Genomic DNA, 18052 nt, shown 5'->3' with positions numbered 1-18052 from the left:
AGCTTTATAAGATATGTAAAACTATAGACAGGGTGACTCTGAACCTCTCTCCCACTTCCACACAATTCAGCTAAGTATAACCAAAGTGATGACCAAAATTAGGCATATAAATCTCTGTGGGAAGAGGAAGATTATTTGTCTTCAGATGGAAAACTCTAAACCCCAAAAAACAGTCTTTGGGCTCTGGAAGAAACCAAGAAAAAAGAAATTTTATCTTCTGTAGCCAGGTTCATAGGCAGCACTCTTCCCTTCTATTCATTACAGAATCAAAGATGAAGTTATGTCTTCCCTCTAAACGCAATGATAAGCAAAAACTGCATCATCCTAGGGATCCCAGACAGCTTGTTTAAAAGGTACAGACAGAGCCACCTACTGAGGGACAGACATCAAGGAAGCACAGCACCCGTGACACCACAGAACAGAATCAAGCCAAAACGCGAGGGTGTTCTAGACGTGCAAGGGCATCTATTGGCCTCGACTGGCATTTGCCGAGCTCAAACCAAAATAGTCCAGTTCAACCACACAGAGAGAAAACCCACACTTAATTGTTAAATCAAAAGGAATATATAAATCAAAAGGAATATTGTCGATAGTTTTCCAGGGCTTCTTAATCACAGAGTGCTTATACCAAAGTCCAAAGTCTAAGCACCCCACCCACCACTTGAAGTTCCACCATCTGAACTGAGAGCAATTCAAAGCTCAGTCAGAACGATTCTAGTGTTTCTCCCTGCTGGAAAGACTCGCTCCTACACTAACTCAGACCCTGGACAGGATCTGCAATAAGACGGAGAGAGGACTATGTTCACTTCACAACCTCCTGCCAACTGCGCACTTCTCAGAATTACAGGACTGATGTTCCAGAACCTGACCTGCCTCAAGTATTTAGCAGTTTCCTTGCTCCCTGTGACAGGCCCAGCTTCTCCACTTAAGAGCACCCGAAAGGCTGACCGAGGAGCCTCTAAAAGGAAGGACTAGGTCTCACCGCGCCCACCACTGCATGCATGCGAAGTCCCTTCAGTCATACCTAACTCTTTGCGACCCCGTGGACTGTGGCCCGCCAGGCTCCTCTGCCCACGGGATTCTCCAGGCAAGAACACTGGAGTGGGCTGCCATGCCCTCCTCCAGGGGGTCTTCCTGCCCAGGGATGAGCCTTGGCAGGCGGGGGTTTGTTACCACTAGCACCACCTAAATCTCGTGAATTAAGGGAGTCTGGAAAATCACCCTCCTCTTAGGAAAGAGTGACCATGCTGTCTCACTGGAGTTTCTGAGGAAAAAAAGGAAAACGAATACATGAAACATTTGGGGTTCTGTTTTGTTTTTAAAGAAATACTCCTTGTTAAAAGGCAGCTGAGCTAGCAATCTCTATAGGTCACTAGGACACCTTAAATATTCTAGTTACCTGTTCCAGGATTTAAATGTTTTTTACTGTGACTTTATAAGGAAAAAAAAAATCACCTCCACCATCTTGACCCTAAATTCAGAAACCAGATGGAACATTCTTATTGCTCTGGAACCCCCCAAACCGTAACATACTAAAATGGCTAAATGCTAGGCTGGCTTTGAAGCAAAGTAAGGGTGTGGCTCTCGTCTACTGAGGGGGCCCAGGACTGAGAGAGTATGGAAAGAAACAAAACCTGCTTCTCTGGAGGGCGCATGACACACAGGCAGGACTGGTCTAACAAGCCCTTCTGATCTCTCGGGCCAGGCTGCCTCCTCCTCCTCCCCCACTAACCACGTGCCTCTCCAAGGCCTTCCGCTGGGACAGATAGCACTGAATTTTCTCTCAATCCTGAGTCTGAGACACGTCGAGTTACTTACCTGTATCCCTGTTGCAACCCTGACAGAGGCACCTCAGCCAGCCTTATAAGGAGAAAGCAGAGCTTTAGGGAGAGGCCGATAAGAAAACAAAGATAAGAAGGAGGGGCCAAAAAAAAAAAAAAAAAACAGAGGGAGGTGTCAGACTGGAGGAAGGGGAGAGGCCAAATGCCTTTCTCCACTCTACGAAAAGTGGGAGAAAGAGAGCTCAGCATACAAAAGCAAACTAGGAAAAGTCTCGTCAAAACGGAACTTCTCTTCTGTCTCATGAAAGAGAAATGCTAAAATTAACTAGGATACCTTACACTCTTCACTACCACAGGCTAGGAAAAAAATCCACGGGAAAAAAGCTTAACCTTAAGGTTTACTAGAGGTCACCCAACTGTTTGAGCTCACATTCCTTTTTTAAAGTGGCAGCTTCTCACCGAACCGCCTAACTTTCTATCTCTGGTATTCCCACCGACTCTTTTGCCCATTATTTGAACATGACCTGGAAAAGCTGAAGGCATATAACTGAATCATATCTACAGTCCAGCTTCCTCAGAAAGCCCTGAGCAACAAGACACCCGTTCCATCAGGTTTAGGCTGAGCCTCTTTTGACACAAGCAAGAGAGACAAGTGTGAGTCCGTGAGGAAATCACGAGGTGCGAAGGCCCTATTTCAGCCGAAGGGCAGATGGCTGAAGGAAATGCTTCGCTCTAAAAGAAGAAAATCTGGCCTTACAGGGGGAGAATATTTGTGAGCTATTAATCACTGACCTCTGCCTATAAATAAACATACACGCTCTCCCCAACAACCTCTGAGGTAGCGTTGGCCCCGTTGTAGACGAGTAGACCTGCACATCAGAAGGACTCCGTTTCCTGCCCAAGGTCAACACAGCCAGTGAGTGGCAGAAACGCATCTTTTCTGCTCCGAGTCCATGTTCCTTCCCCTTGAAAGGCTGTAGTGAATATGAACTTTCTATGTTTCTTGCGGTTAAAAGTCATTCTAATTCAAATACCGAAGGTGACCAAAGGTAAATTTTGGGGCGGTGACCAAGGGTGAGGTGGAAGCATCTAGACCTTTGGGTATTGCCTTCATTTTAAAGAGCAAGACCTTCCTCAATTCTGGAGAAGAGCCAGAATTGAAATACCTTAGATTTCTCATTTTAAAAGGAACAAGAACTCAGGAGAAAAGCTAAGAGAAACAAAAGAAGTATTACTTTGTACAAATCACCTCCTTTCCCCCTGAAAGGCCTGCTATTGAAATCTGGCTACTTGCCACATTCTCTAAGCACAGCTCAAGAAAGAAAATCTAATCACAAACATCCCTACTACCATTTTTAATGTGACACCTCCCTAAACCAGTAGCAGAGATCGGAGGCGGGATGGAGGGCAGAAGGAACTAGAAGCGGGGGAGACTGTGCTGGCCAGCATCAGAACAGAGGGGTGTCAGCAATCTGCCTCCAGGGCAGCTGTCCTCCAGCGTCGTCAAAGGCCGCTTGTGTGCGTTTTCAGGGACGAGCCAGCTCCGCGAGAAGCTGAAGACTCAGCCACCCAATCCACAAATTGAGAAGAGATGCCTGTTTCACAGCTGGAATGGAGGGCAGGGAAAACACAAACCAAGGGGAGCTGGGGGTGGGGAGGGGCGGGGCGCTACAGGTGCTGCTTCAGTCCAGACGAGGGAGGGTGGAAATCCCTGAAAACGGCCAACCATGGCCCACTGGAGTGCAGAGAACTGCCAGCGCCTCTCAGCACTGAAAAGCGGGGGCGCGGGCGGGCGCTCCCCTTCGTGGCCCAGTGCTGAAGGTGCCATGCTCCCAATGTAGGCAGCTCAGGTCCGGGCCCTGGCCAGGGGCAATGGGTCCCCCCATCACTGGCACAGTGAAGTGAGTAAATACAGAGACCATTCTTGTTAATAAGTAGGTTTCTCCAGCTCCGTACGGACTAAGGCATCAATTGGAATTGCCTGTTTCTACGACGCATGAGACAGGGTGCTCGGGGCTGGTGCACAGGGATGACCCAGAGGGATGGGATGGGGAGGGAGGTGGGAGGGGGGTTCAGGATGGGGACACATTACACCCATGGCTGACTCATGTCAATGTATGGCAAAACCACTACAATATTGTAATTAGCCTCCAATTAAGATAAATAAACATATTTAAAAAAAGGAATTGCCTGTTTCTATCCTTTTCAGACTCAACACCATATCTGCAATATATACCGTGAATAACATAAAATAAACATCTACCTCCTTCTAACAGTCCTTCCTTAATTAAATCCTAGAGATCTATAAATAGTAGCAGCACACATACGAAAAGTCAGGGAACCCCAATAGTAAGAGACGGTCGCCATTTATTTAACTCGAGTGCTAAATGCGAAAGGCACAGTCACAGCTCACACTCCCTAGCCCTCGGAGAAGCTCACTGCCCTGAGACCCACTGGACACACAAAGGCTGCTCTCTTCTCGGTGGAGCCCGGCAGCAGAGCGGCTCTCCAGGGACAAAGAGATTTCACAGGAGAACCACAAAGACATCGCCCCTCTCGGCTCCCCCACTCCCAGCTCTCTCACTTCCTGTCACAGTAGCACCAGACCACAGTCTCCCAGAAACAAACAAATACAAAGTGCTGGATTCTGGGCTGCACGCCAGCCGCATTCCAGGGCATCCTGTCTACCAATCGCCAGCCCGGGCGCCCACTCTGCCCCGTGCTGCTCCTTATCGTGTTCAGGGAAAACAACCCTCCTCCCCGCCCCAAGCTACAGGGGACAAAGCTCGGGCCTTTACGAATCAGCGGAAAGATCCCGTGTGAGGACCTAAGGGCTCAGAGGAGCTGGGGCGATTTTCAAGATTCCTTCTTGGCTAGTTTTTTCACTTGGGGGACTGGGGATTTTAAAGCTGCTGCTGGTGTTATACTCAGCTCAGCTGTGTGTGATACATCTCACAGAAAGCTCCATCACGGCAACCTGATCACCAATCTGAATTCAGTCAAGAGAATACTCGCCCCTGGGAAAACTACTTCAGAACACATCCTCTGTCCTGCTCTCTATCACCCATTTCTACTGTTTTCAAAGTCTTTCAAACTCTTCGCCACCAGCATAAAGCTGCTTTCTAAAAGGCCCCACAGAGAACAAACAAAAGACAGCAGACTCCACCCTGTGGAGAGGCGGAACAGGCACCCGCAGATGCCGGGAGCGAGGTTCTCTATTTCCCCAGGGAGTGAAGCGAGGCCTCCTAGGGGTTGCACAGTAGCTCTTGCAGCAAGAAAGGTCAGCACTACAAACTCAGCGTTTCCTGCTCACTGCTGCCCCCGGAGCGGGTCAGGGGCTGCAGGTTTGGCACCTCATCGGGAAGGAAAGCCTCCCTGCCTATAAGAGCCCTCAGCTCAAACCAAGAATGGAATAAATGATACATTTTCGTATTGTCTCATACAAGCCCACCGGGTGTTAGCCTTAAACTCCGAAAGCAAAGATGCACAAAGAAGTCAAGCCCTATTGACCAGATTCTTGAAATCCGAAGTAACACCCTTTGCCCCCAGGGCTCAATTCCCCTTGCATAAAGTTTACAGCACAGAGCTCACAAACCAGGGGGACATTCCAGGCAACTAACGAGTAGGTAATACACTATTATTTCTCATCTTTTCCCCTTCCTTCCTCCTTGGCTGCTAGAAGCTCCCTGTGCGGAAACCTGATTTGGATGGTACATGTTGATGCAAAAAGAGCTAAGTCTAAAGCAGCACAATTAGAATGAATTAGTCCATATCTGGCTATGATATAACCAGATACAAGGAGATGGGGCAAGCATAGACACAATAATCAAGTCATTCTAGGACTGGACAGAAAAAAGAATATTTAGCCGTATTCACCCTGTATTTCAGACCAGAGCCTTGCCACTGCAAGCTGTATCACTGAGGCACACACAGTTTATAATCTCTTACACAGCGCTGAATCAAACTCAGGAATAACTTTAAACATTCGTATTAATTTAAAAGTTAGTATTCTTACCCAATTCTCCTTCATTCATACTCCAAGCCAAATAAATTCGTGGGAGATGGTTATACCAAAAGCAGATAAAACCGCACAGTAGGAGAGTTTAAGATATCTTTTTTTTTTTAAGATACTTAAAAAAACACACACCCCAGACAGAGAACCGGACACACCAGTATCAATGTTTTTGTTACTCTAAAGGGATACTCAGCAAGTTCTCTGCCTCAAATTGAGCAGGTGAGACAGAAAATGCATGCTGACTCAGAAATACAGTCACCCCACAACGTGAGGGAGGGAAGCAGACCTGTGAAGCCAACTGATCGCAGCTCAGCACGGCTTCACCGAAGGCCCGGCTCCTACTCCTCTCCTCTCTCTGGCTGTTTGCAGACAGTCAGAAAACCCACCAAAGAAATAACAAAGAAGTACGGAGAAAGTCAGTGGAAGGGACCGAGACTTAAGCTGAATATTGAATGGCTGGGAAAGTATGACTCTGTTTTGCTATATAACTTCACATATACCCCTTTCTCTCCCAGTCAGCCCAAAGCGGAAAGAATCGAAGGAGGGGAGGCAGAGGAAAGAATGTGATTGGGAAAAGGTTTTGCTACATTCCAGCCAGCCAACATCCCACATAGCGTTAAAAGTGCCCAACAATCCAACCCCACTACTGAGAGTCACTAGGAGTCTGCTAACACACACCCAATTCCTCTACCACCCTCCCCCTAAGACCCTGAAAAGAAGCGTAATGGAGATAGCCTGATGAAGGCACCAGCTGTTTCCCCCCCCCCCCCCCCCCCCCCCGGGCCCCAGAGACCACAGTTCAAACTCACATCAAACACTTAATACAATTGACTGGCCAGTAGGAAGGAGAAGCCAGAACTGAAATAGCAGGAAGAGTGCCAACTGGCCCCACTCAGAAGGAATGCTTTCTTGGCTCAATTTAAAAATACGAAACTTGTCATCCACTCCCCTCTGCCCATTTATGCTCTCCTTTCCACAACCTACCCCTCAGCATCAAATGGACTTCAGTTTCTTCCCTCCTTGATCTATTTTCAAATGTCAGGGAATACAGGGGAGGTATACGGTTTAATGTAAAATAATGTCTTGGAGACCGGAAGGCTTCCTGGACTGCAACAGCAAACCCAGCACAAAGCTATTACATAAGGTCAAGTAGAAAGCAGTCCACACAGCATCCATCTCCATGTGTTAAGAAGGGAACAAATGCTTCTGCTCTTCCACACTGATATAACTTGACCTCCCAGGCACGATAGCCAGTTAAAGCACTACTGTGACCAGCCCCTCCCCCAGCCATATTCTGAGTGGGCCAGCATTAGCCAAGGAGGAAGGGAAGGAAGCCGGCACTTCCTTTTCAGACAGGAAGTAACATTGGCCCTTCCTGCTGAGTTTTAAACAAATGGTCCAGCTGAGTTTCAATGTTAACATCCTCTCCTGAAGTCGTTCCACAATTTCAAAATGGAGAAGGGGGATGGAGATGTGGTCTCAGCTTCCCTTCCCGCCGAGAGGCAAGTCCTCCATCCCCTACTAAGCGCTGGCAGAATCCCCAAATCCAACAGTGACATCAGCCATTTCAAAACAACACGGGATGCAGAGGCAGAGAGCTTCCAACTCTCCACCGACACCATGAACTAGCCTCCTCCACTTCTCATACTAAGTAACCACCCATCTGAGAATTCATACGGCTCTGTACCTTAACTCAGAAGTTCCGATTTTGTGGTCCTCAAACCTGAGTGATAAGAATCACCTGGGAAGCTGTTTTTAGAACCATCTCCCAAATCTACATCCCCAGTCCTCACACCTTACTATCTAGGTGCCTCAGAATTCATCTTTGTAAAAAGCTCTCAAAGCAGTTCTGAAAGCTGCTGGAACCCCCATCCTGGCCTATCTCTGACAACGCTCTGCCCACCACATTCCTCTCCCAAAAAGGACACTGGTTATAAAATACATTATTTGGACATGCTTTACTGTTCATCAGACAGCTGATTATTCAGTTTGGATTAAAGTTTCTTTGAAAGTATGGAATTAAATATATAAATGGCCAGAATGATACAATACTAAATGCTATATTCCAGGCTCAGAACCTAAAAGGAAGAACTATCTCACTTCTTTGGAATCCTGAGTTGCTACAGTGGAGGATATCCCTATTTATACTGCAGATTGGAAAACCCAATTATTGTTTCAAATGACTCAGTTTAACTTTCCTCCAAGGAACAAAGAGCTATGCCACATTTCCTAAGATTGGTTCCACATTCCATCCCAAAAGAAGCCCGAAGTCCTAAATCTAACATTCAAGACCCTACATAATTTTAGCCCAGTTGACAATATAATAAACTCTGAATTCACGTGTTACCTCTGACAGTTATCCAAGTAAGTCACTTTAACTTCTGGTTTGAATAGCAAATGAATAGTAAGATGTTTTTAGAAGGAGCATAAAGAGAAATATTTCCACAAGGAAGCATGTCACCAGAGACTTAGGAAAGAAGAATGGCATCAAAAGACTTGCTTTCAAGACAACTATAAACATCTGCAAAGCAGCGATTTAAAGCAACTCCAAAATGTGGGGAATCTGATTGCCGAGAGTATTTCCTGCAAGATGATACACAGTTATCTGGCCAAAGGAGAAGGGGATAGGAGGAGGAAAAAAGTTTCCTGATTGAGGGCATCTCCCAAGGATGATATTAGGTGACAGAATGACAACTAGATAGGTATAAATAAAGGGAAGAATAGAGAGTAACCAGGTCAAGCTCTAGGGTTAAACCCCAAACAGAGAGAAACCCAGAGAGAGACAGGGACACTCTTTCACTGGAGGACAGACTAGCAACACAAGAAGTCTTGCAAGGGACAGAAAGAATGGGATTCGAGACTCCTCTGGGAACCGCCACCCTTTTCCTTTCCGTCATGGGATGCCACAGAAGGCCGACCACCACACAGCTGGTGCCCCTTCAGTCCCACCGCAGCCGCCCAGGCCAAGGGGTGCAGCCTGCGTTTCACCACCATTACTGCTTAAACATGTCAATACACGAAAAGGGAAAACAGACAGACAGTTAGTTATCAGGACTGATCACATCCTCTGATGTGCACAAGACAGTAATATGGATACTGTGGCCTATAAAATGGACCCTGAAGCAATTTAATCTCAATGGTTAGGGCTGTGAGGAAGTAGGAACTTTTGGTCCAATGAGCAAAACAAAAAGCAACAGATAAGCGGGGTAGGCATAATATTCGGTCATAAGCCAAATCAGCAAATGTACTAAAAAAAAAACACAAAAACTCAATGTACTCAAACGTACTCAAAAAGAAGGCTGTCACTTCTACTGTTCATAGAAATTCGACTCTGTTGATCAGTTGGTGGAGAAACAGATTTCTCTAGGGAAGAAAAGTTTGATTTCAGTTTCCACACACACACAAGCTTATTCTAAATAGCTGCATTTCTTTTATCATTCTCCAAGACAAGGGTCATCCACCTATGCAAATTCCGCTACTTTGCAATTTCTGTGCTGACTATTCTGCAACGGGACAAAGATGGAGGCTGGGCCAGGCGTCGCCTCAGCTCCTTATGAAGCATACACAGAACACTGCTGCCAGCTGTCGTCTGGGGTCTGCAGCGAGAAGACTTCTTTGTGCCGTGCGCGCAGGAGTCGTCTTCGGCCCCCCTACATGCAGCGCCCACTCACGGGCTCCCTGCAGGGCTCGAGGCCCCATCTCCCCTGCTGGTAACACCCAGTCTGTCAGGGCCTTCGCACTTTGTACCCTTATCTGCGTGACTTCATCCTGAGCTCTTTTAAGTCTCTTTCAAACACGACTTGAAAGTGGGGCCCCCTAACTGCTCCCTGTTAGAACCACCCCACTCCTGCCCTTGCACTTGTTACGCGCCGCTCTCCATATTCGGCTTCATTTTCTCCCTCAATAGTGTTATCATACTCTGACTTACTGCGTATTTACTTGCTCTTTTAATGCCTATCTCCTCCAACTGGAATGTGAGCTCTGTGAGTCCCAGTCGGTGCACAGCAGGCTCTCGGATCTCTTTCAAATGAAGATGTTTCACTTTTTCATCGAACGCAAAAAATTAAACTTTAGAAAAGTAAATCAACATCATTTCATTTTTCTTTCTACAAATTTTTTTCTAATTGTGACGTTAGGCCCATCAGTGGGGGTCTCAAGTAGTCTCACCTGCAGATCCGGCTGACCTTCAGCAGGGTAGACATTCAGGGGACAATTCTCCCCTGGCTTACAGAGCAGTCAGCAGAGAGCTAAACGGAGAAGAGGCTACAGAGCTTCCCCCATCCCAGCAAAGAAACAGGGAAAAGAAATCAGATTGGTACCAGTTTCTCTTTAAAACAGATCACTCTGTTTTAAAAGTGTACTGAATATACACCAGCTACTTTATTTCAATGAGATTTACTTCACTTGCAATGAAATGGAAACTGTAGGTGCTTTGATAAAAGTACTGAAAAGTTGACCTAGTTCCTATAACAATGCCTTATATCCTCAACCACCAGAATATATTTTGGTTTTTCAAATATAAGCTCCCTAAAACAAATATCTTTACTCCACAAAGAGACCTCTCAATACACGACCGTATTCAATATTGAACAACATGGGAAACACACACAGGACTGATAAATAGCCCATAAGTGACTTACTTTTACTCTTCTGCTCTACTGAATAAAAAATGAGTAATTAATTAGTAAATGTGGGTGATAGTTGAAAATGGAGAAAAAAAAAAAACCCTAATCTGAATTAGAATTCAGTCTTCCTGAATCATAACAATTAATCCTAATCTAGACCTAACTGAAATAACCAAATTCAGTATCCTAATACTCGAACCTTCACCACATGAGTACAATTTATTCTATTTTAGGAATTAGACATTTCTTTCATATTAAGTGTTAGTGAGGCAAAGTGATGCCCTTGAAGACCACCAACCTAAGGGGAAAAAGATAGGGGAGGCAAAAAGGTAAAGGAGACACCAAATAAAAGAGGAACGCGAACGAAAAGGAGAAACCGTAGGAGAATCAGTGGAGGGAAGCGTGGGTCTGGTGCGCGGTGAGTAAGAATCTACCTGCCAACGCAGGGCACGCAGGTCTGTCTGAGCCCTAGTCTGGGAAGAGCCCACAGGCCGAGGGGCGACCAAGCCACAGCCACTGAGCCCAGGGCTCCATGGGCCCAGCAAGAGAAGCCGCAGCATTGAGGAGTCTACATGCGGCACCTAGAGAGTAGCCCCAACTTGCTTTGTTGCAACCAGAGAAAGCCCACACACTGCAACAAAGACCCAGTACAGTCAAAAATAAACAACTGTGGAGAGCTGGGTGGAGAAGTCATGATAGGAAGCTATAGAGAGCCAACAGAAATTAAGTGTAAAGACTTTCCAGAACACTAGTTTCATGGGTTATTTAGTATGACGGAAGGAAAAACTTCGGCTGGAAGAAACCAAAAGCTTCCAGACAAGGCTGCAGTTAACACATATGTATTTCCCACAGGCCACAGCTTAGCTTTTCCACATATAAGAGCAGACAGACCGCTGTCACAGAAGCACACTCCTCACAGGAAGCACTGAAGAACTCAAAATCTCTACGTGTCTCCGTTTTGCAAATGTCCCATAAATAAGGGTTGAAAATAGAAAATGATGTTTCCTGAACATTAAACAGTGAGGCTTATTTCAAGAGAAGACGGTAAAAAAGCCACCTTCATTGCTGCGCAATTGCTTCCTGTACATTCAAAACTAACGTTACCCTACAAAATCCTGGTTGGACAAGTGAGACATTAAGGGAAAGAATCTGGTCCGAAGCATAAAACCCAAACAAAGCTTTTTCAATCCGCTCTCTACCAAAATTAAAGGAAGTTCACCCTTGGATGCTAGAGTTCTGTCTCCTATAGATACAAAAAGATGGGAGAAACTTGCATTGCTGTTTTTCCCCCTAAAGCACCCAAATCTCGTAAGAAATCCGCAGTGCACTGCCACAGCTTTGGCTGCCGCCAGCTTCTCTTCCCTCACCCACGCCCCGGTTCACTAAGCGGCATCCATTCCCACAGTACCCGTATTTTGGACAACCTGCCTCCACAGCTTAAACTTGCCCATCACTAAAGGCACTTTTTGTCTATTTTAAAAAGAGAAAGAAAGAAAAGCCTATTCATCCAGGATACCCATTTATTCTGTAATAAAAGCATCTATATCCACCACAGAGTCTCAGGTCGTATAAGACACCTTAAAGGAAACTTAGTCAGACAACTGATGTTTGAATTCATTCAAAGTTATCCATTCTGATAGCAAAAACGAGGTGTTCTCATGAGCCAGACAACAGCCTATGAATTTCACATGTATTAAGGCACTTCATCACAATAATCCTATGCGATAGTTAATACCATTGTCTTCATTTCACATACAAGGAAATGGAGGCATAGAGCAATTAAACAGTCTTCCCAGGGCTATTTTGCTAGTTACGTGGCAGAAGATTTGAACACAGGCAGTCCAGCTCCAGCATCCTCGATCTTACCATGCAGACCTGCCCTGCTTTTGTATTTGTGGCACATTTAGATTGGAAATTCCCTGTTTGGTCAGCATATTGATCAAAAAATACAGAATAATAAAGCATTTGTGGCAAAATTTTAACGACTGGTGTTACAAAGGCGAATGAAGGATATACAGGAGTTACTGTATTTCTCTTCCAATTTTTCTGAAAGTCTGAAATGTTTTCAAAAGAAGTTTTATCATCCAAAATAGGACATGTTTTGTGACCAAATTACCTGTTGGCCATCAGGGAAGACTTTGAGAAAAGAAAATTCTGGATCTTTACAATGTCCCCGCTACATGCCTAATCTAACTGCCCACATCATTCCAATCAGGTTTAAGGACTCACTGGAGAGGAAAATGGCCTTGAAATAGGAAATACTGTCCCTGAACCAGAATAATGAATATTAAGTACTGAGAACAGGGTCCACATTTAACAGCCAACAACATGCAATTCCAAGTAGGATGGGGGGGTGGATTTTACTTCCAAAAATACATTATACAGTAAAACTAAATACAAATCAATCCATACCCTCATATCCCACTGGATAGTTCTAACTGAACAGTCGTTCTTCCCGCCTTGGCAATCTCCCTGCCAGGCGATATCAATGCCCTCGATTACAAGCCTTGGAGGCAGCTGCGTTTAGGCAGAGCAATCCCTACTTCAGAGTGTCACAGCATTTAACCCCTTTTGCAAGGAAAGAGAACATGAAATCAAATAGTAATAACCTACGGCTCATTCCTTTAGGCAAATTTCTCGTTACTGTTATTCCTAATTTCGCAGAAAATTAATTTGGGTTCTTACACTCATAAACTTATACACTTTGTGAACAAAATCTCCTAGTTTCATGGCGAAAGCAGTGACCAAAAAAATAAAATAAAATACAATGATGTCCAAACATACTTTCTTTGAAGCACTAATGTTCAAACTATCATTTCAAGCTTTTTATGTTTTTATTAACAAGCATAAAAACCATTTACTTCCAACACAGCTGAAAGCAATACTTCCCCGCTGCTGCCCTAATATGTTCTGGGTAACCAGTTCCTCCCCTCTAGAAAATGGTTACATATAAGGTTTCAGTGGCTGAAGTTAACAGCTGCCTATAATTTGAAATGAACTGACTAGGATCCTTACTATCTACACTATTATTTGTACTACTTGCCCAGAAAAGAAACAGGATTAAAGAAAAATTCAAATTTTAAACCTTCAATTCTTTCTAAAAACTGTATTTAAAAATGGAAGGTAGGCAATGTATAAAAAGTTAAAACTACAGACTAAATTTCAAAATTACATTGCAGTTTTATTAATCTTTGTTGAACTTCTTCCCATCTCAACTTCCTTTCGCCCTTCCCCACAAAAGTCTCTCACTGATTCCCATAGAGCCTTATTTAACCAAGATTCACTGCGCACCTCCACCTATCAACAGGGCTTCCCTGGCGGCTCAGAGGTTAAAGCGTCCGCCTCCAATGCGGGAGACACAGGTTCGATCCCTGGGTCGGGAAGATCCCCTGGAGAAGGAAATAGCAACCCACTGCACAACCCACTCCAGTGCTCTTGCCTGGAGAATCCCATGGAGGGAGGAGCCTGATGGGCTACGGTCCAGGGAGTCGCAGAGCCGGACACGACTGAGCGACTTCACTCCACTTCCCTCAGTATACCCTGGACACCAAGCCAAGTGCTAAGGGGACACGGAGATAAGACAGCATCTACACTCAAGCAGGTCAGTATAGGGGAAAAGACCAAAAAAACAGACACACAATTGTAACACAGTGTGAACTACCTGCTACAAACCTCTCCCTGCAAATTGGCAATTCATTCCAAACCCGAGTCAGAAAATTCTCTGGAAGAAATTTCACTGACAATCAAATAAAGTTTGAGGCATTTCCAGTAGGTTTAAGAATTACAGGGCAGTAATGATGTGCACATGGAAAGATCCCTATAATAAAGGTTGAGATAATATCCCTTCTAACGTATCTAGCTCCTTGCAGCTTTCTGGAAAATTGATTTTTCACGTGCACTGCCACTCTCCCTCGGAGCATGCAGGAACTCCAAGCAAGCACTGACCTTCCTCGGATGAAGCACTCCTGCCTCTTGCAAGGGCTCAGTTTAGTTCCGGCTCTTGTTTCTGTCCTCTCTGGAGAACAGTGTTTTAGCGGTTAAATCCACTAACTTTATATAGTCAGAACAGGGTTTAATCCCTGGTCACTTACAAGCACTGAAATTTTTAGCAAACCTCAGCTTCTCTGAGGCTCAAATTCCTTAAAAAACAAAACATAAACCAGAAAACAGACAGAAAGTTACTGTAGGAAATTAATAGTTCATGCAAAATGGTTAGCACTCACTGAGAAAACAAGGTCGAGGGTGGGAGAGGCAGGGCCGGCTCTCAGTGGCAGGGGCGCCAGGAGGCGAGGGGTTATGCCGAGCCAATCATGTTGTTACTCCAACTGAAGAATGATCTATGCTTAATTTATTTGCATCCATCCTCTCACTCATCTCTAGAGATCATCTACCTCATAAACCCAAGGCTGAAATTGCAATTACTCAGAGCTTCTTTTTGAGATTTCCAACAGTCCCCATTTTTATCCTAGCTGAAAGAACGCGTTCTAACACCTTTGGCTCTCCAAAAGTGAACCCTAAGAAAGGAATTAAGACTCTAAAAACCCAAAGGAGGCCCCCACCTGGAACACAGACCATACCTTAGTCTTATAACAAAGAAACCAACAGCACAGAGGAGTCAAACAAGGACAGGAAAATCCGCAGAACTCATGCTTACTTGTCATTTTCTACCCCCAAACCAAAGTGAGGAGCAAAACAACAAGTAAAAGATTTGCTTATTCACACTCTTCCTGTATGTCCTGGAAGAACCAGCAGAGGTGAGGTAAAAGACGGGTCTTCCATCTTATCATCCAAAAGGCCAATAGCACACACCAGTCACAACAATGCCGCAGTTCCTGGAGACAGTCCTGGACGCTTTGCAGCGAGGATGCTCACTGCAGCCATACAAAGCCCAGTGTGTAAAGCTGGACCCAAACCACCACCACTCAGTCACCCAGAGCCCATTTTCAAACTGCCTTTGTACTCGCTCAGACTCCCTCATCCCTCCCCCTAAAGGCTGAGTGGGAAACTGACACTCTGGCAGCAACATGACCAATCCTCCAAAGATCCACCAAGAAACCCCCCTAGGCTGCAGTCAAGGCTGAAGGGAGCATTCGAAAATTTGGAAACGATGTAAGTACAGCCCACAAAATATACACATTGTCCTTTCTCTTTCTTTTTAACTGCACTTGCTATAATTAGATGATCCAGACATTAAAATCTTACTGTAGCCCTTGCATAAATTAGATTAAAAGAAGGGACAAAGTTCAGTTTCCTCTGAAGCTACAACCTCACAAGAATGAAATCATCTTTCAAGAAATAGTCTTGTCCTGGAAAAGAAATTCAAGGAAGTGTTCTAGTCTGAAAAGAATTAAGGGGTGGGGTGGGGTGGGGGGTTCAGAATCAGAGGATTATTATAGATACATGCCAGTTTAAATCTAATAGCAGCTTACGTATTAAGGACCATCCTGCCACAATGAGAGCAGTGTCTATTGCAGTTATAATTTTGCAGATGATTCGAATTTTCAAACGGAGAAGGAAGGGAACGTCCAGTTTTCAGCTACCGAGGAGCCGGCTATATGCTCGTCTAGTATTTTTGCAGGAATGTATGCGCAAAACAAAAACAGATCTTAAGATTAAACATGAGATATGAAAGCACAGCCATGGGCCTTCAGATCTTAAAAGATTTCTGGTTTCACAGCAAGTTAACCAAATCAAAAATGCACCTCCAAAAAGCAACTTTCAGATTGGTTTAAAAATAAGAATTCCCCCTGTTCTTTCCCAAACACACCCTAAACACTAGGGTCTGTATTAAGTGTTTTAGCCTGACCTTTTTTAAATCCCAGCCTCTTTCAGAGAGCACAAAGCTGGAAATGTCTCTTGTGTGCGACTTTACTCAGGTGAGCTAAAGCGCATGGCTAGAGGTTCCTTATCCCTTTAAGCACGAAAACCAGACATTATTGTATATGCAGACTGAACATACAACACCTCCACAAATCTTTGCCATCAAAGGTAGTTTTAGAAGGAAGGGGGTGGCAATCCAGTTACCAAGGGTCTATTTGTTTTCTTTTACAAGGCAAAGCAGAGAGGCTAAGTCTAGAAGGCGAAAGAGGCTCCCACCCACCACACCTGAAAAAGTAAAAGAGGGATCCACCCAGGAACAGCAGGGCTGAAACCGATCTGAGCCGTTCAAACTCTCCAGGGGAAAAATATCACTATTTAAGCTGCAAAGCTCCCTGCAACTTTCCACTTTCACAAATTCAATGATAAAAGGCAGAAAAAAAAAGTTTTGAAACATATGAAGAACCATCTGTATGCTTCCGACCCGGACAAATTCCTTTCCCAACCCACACACAAAATGCCAAAAAAAAACAACTTTTGGTTTGGGCTCTGAAAACAGAAGTTTGTTAGCCCAGCCTAGAAAAAAAACACATACAATCAAAGACCACACCAAAATGTAAATTTATGCAACAGCTCTCACCCCTCTGAATCTATTCATCTGCCTATATTAGACCTAGAAGTTTGTTTCTGGGTCTTGAATATCTCCCTTTGCTTTAAATACGATAAAATACCAAAATTCCCCCAAATAAGTAGAAAGAAAAATTAATAATTGTTTAAAAGTTACCCGTCAGCATAACAGACCCTCTCGTCTTCAAATTCCCTCGGTTACCATAAGACAAAAATTCAACTTGGCTTATCCTGCTTTACCCGTCTATACACATATTTTTTAAAAAGGCACACACCTCAAATGTGGACTTCTGAAAACCACTTCTTTAAGAGAGAAAACCAAGGCTCCGTCAACGTGCTGAGAAAGACAAATCCAGCAAGGTAGTTGCTTTTTCGCCACCTCTTCCTCCTTTCAGGATCTTTCCGGCTCTTCTTTCTCTCTCTCCCCCTTTTTTTTCTCTCAGATCCAACACCTAAAATGGAAGTTGCACCCAGCCAAAGGCTAGGGAGCCTGGGTGGTGACAAACTGATCTGGCAGCCCTACCCCCTCGCTTTCCTAAGTGATGTCAGCCCCTGAGAACTTCCAATAGGAGCTAGGCATAAATCAGGGAGCTGATTTTATCCAATAGGAAACTTTATTATAGGAAACAGGGGAAAAAAGCAAGAGGAGGAGAAAAAGAGACAGGGGGAAGTTTTATATATATATTTATATTTAAAGTGGAGACTATATAATCTCTAAGGGATTACTGCAGAGCTGGGAGGGGTCGGGGAAGGGGGCTGAAGGAACAAGGGCTTTCTAGAACGGCATGCCTAAGAACCACGGTTCTCTTTGATGGTGGAGTTCTTGCTCCCTCCTTCCTCTCTGGGTAGGGAAGAAAAAAAGCTGATTTTATTTGCCTGCTGTTATTTGGTTTGTTGCTTTCTACCCCAAACCATTTTCCCACAGGAAGATAAGAAGGGAAGGAGCAAGCAACACTAGAAAGAGGGCTACAGTGTGTTGACTGGGATGGTAGGGGATATCTGAGGTAAATCCTCAATTTTATCTTCGTTTAAATGCATTTGAGTTAATTAGAAAAACAAATACTTCGACTTAACATTTTTAGCATCTATACTTTCAACTGGGCTTCCCCTGTGGCTCAGCTGGTAAGGAATCCGGGAGACCTGGGTTTGATCCCTGGGTTGGGAAGATCCCCTGAAGAAGGGAACGG

At 44.7% G+C, this 18052-nt stretch overlaps 1 protein-coding gene across 15 annotated transcripts in view; it reads right to left on the bottom strand.

The window, feature by feature from the left end:
• Positions 1 to 17364, bottom strand: part of CTNND1 (catenin delta 1) — a 44882-nt gene extending 27518 nt beyond the window's left edge. For all 15 annotated transcript variants that reach the window (XM_060399586.1, XM_042233567.2, XM_042233570.2 and 12 more), the window contains exon 1: positions 17141 to 17364. The gene's annotated coding sequence lies outside the window, so the exon portion shown is untranslated. The remainder of the gene's footprint in view (positions 1 to 17140) is intronic.
• Between the last annotated feature and the right edge of the window lie 688 nt (positions 17365 to 18052).

The sequence above is a fragment of the Ovis aries genome, chromosome 15 (assembly GCF_016772045.2).
Source record: "Ovis aries strain OAR_USU_Benz2616 breed Rambouillet chromosome 15, ARS-UI_Ramb_v3.0, whole genome shotgun sequence".
NCBI classification, from domain to species: domain Eukaryota; kingdom Metazoa; phylum Chordata; class Mammalia; order Artiodactyla; family Bovidae; genus Ovis; species Ovis aries.
Note: the sequence above shows the minus strand (reverse complement) of the source record. Positions and strands in the feature narration are given on the sequence as shown.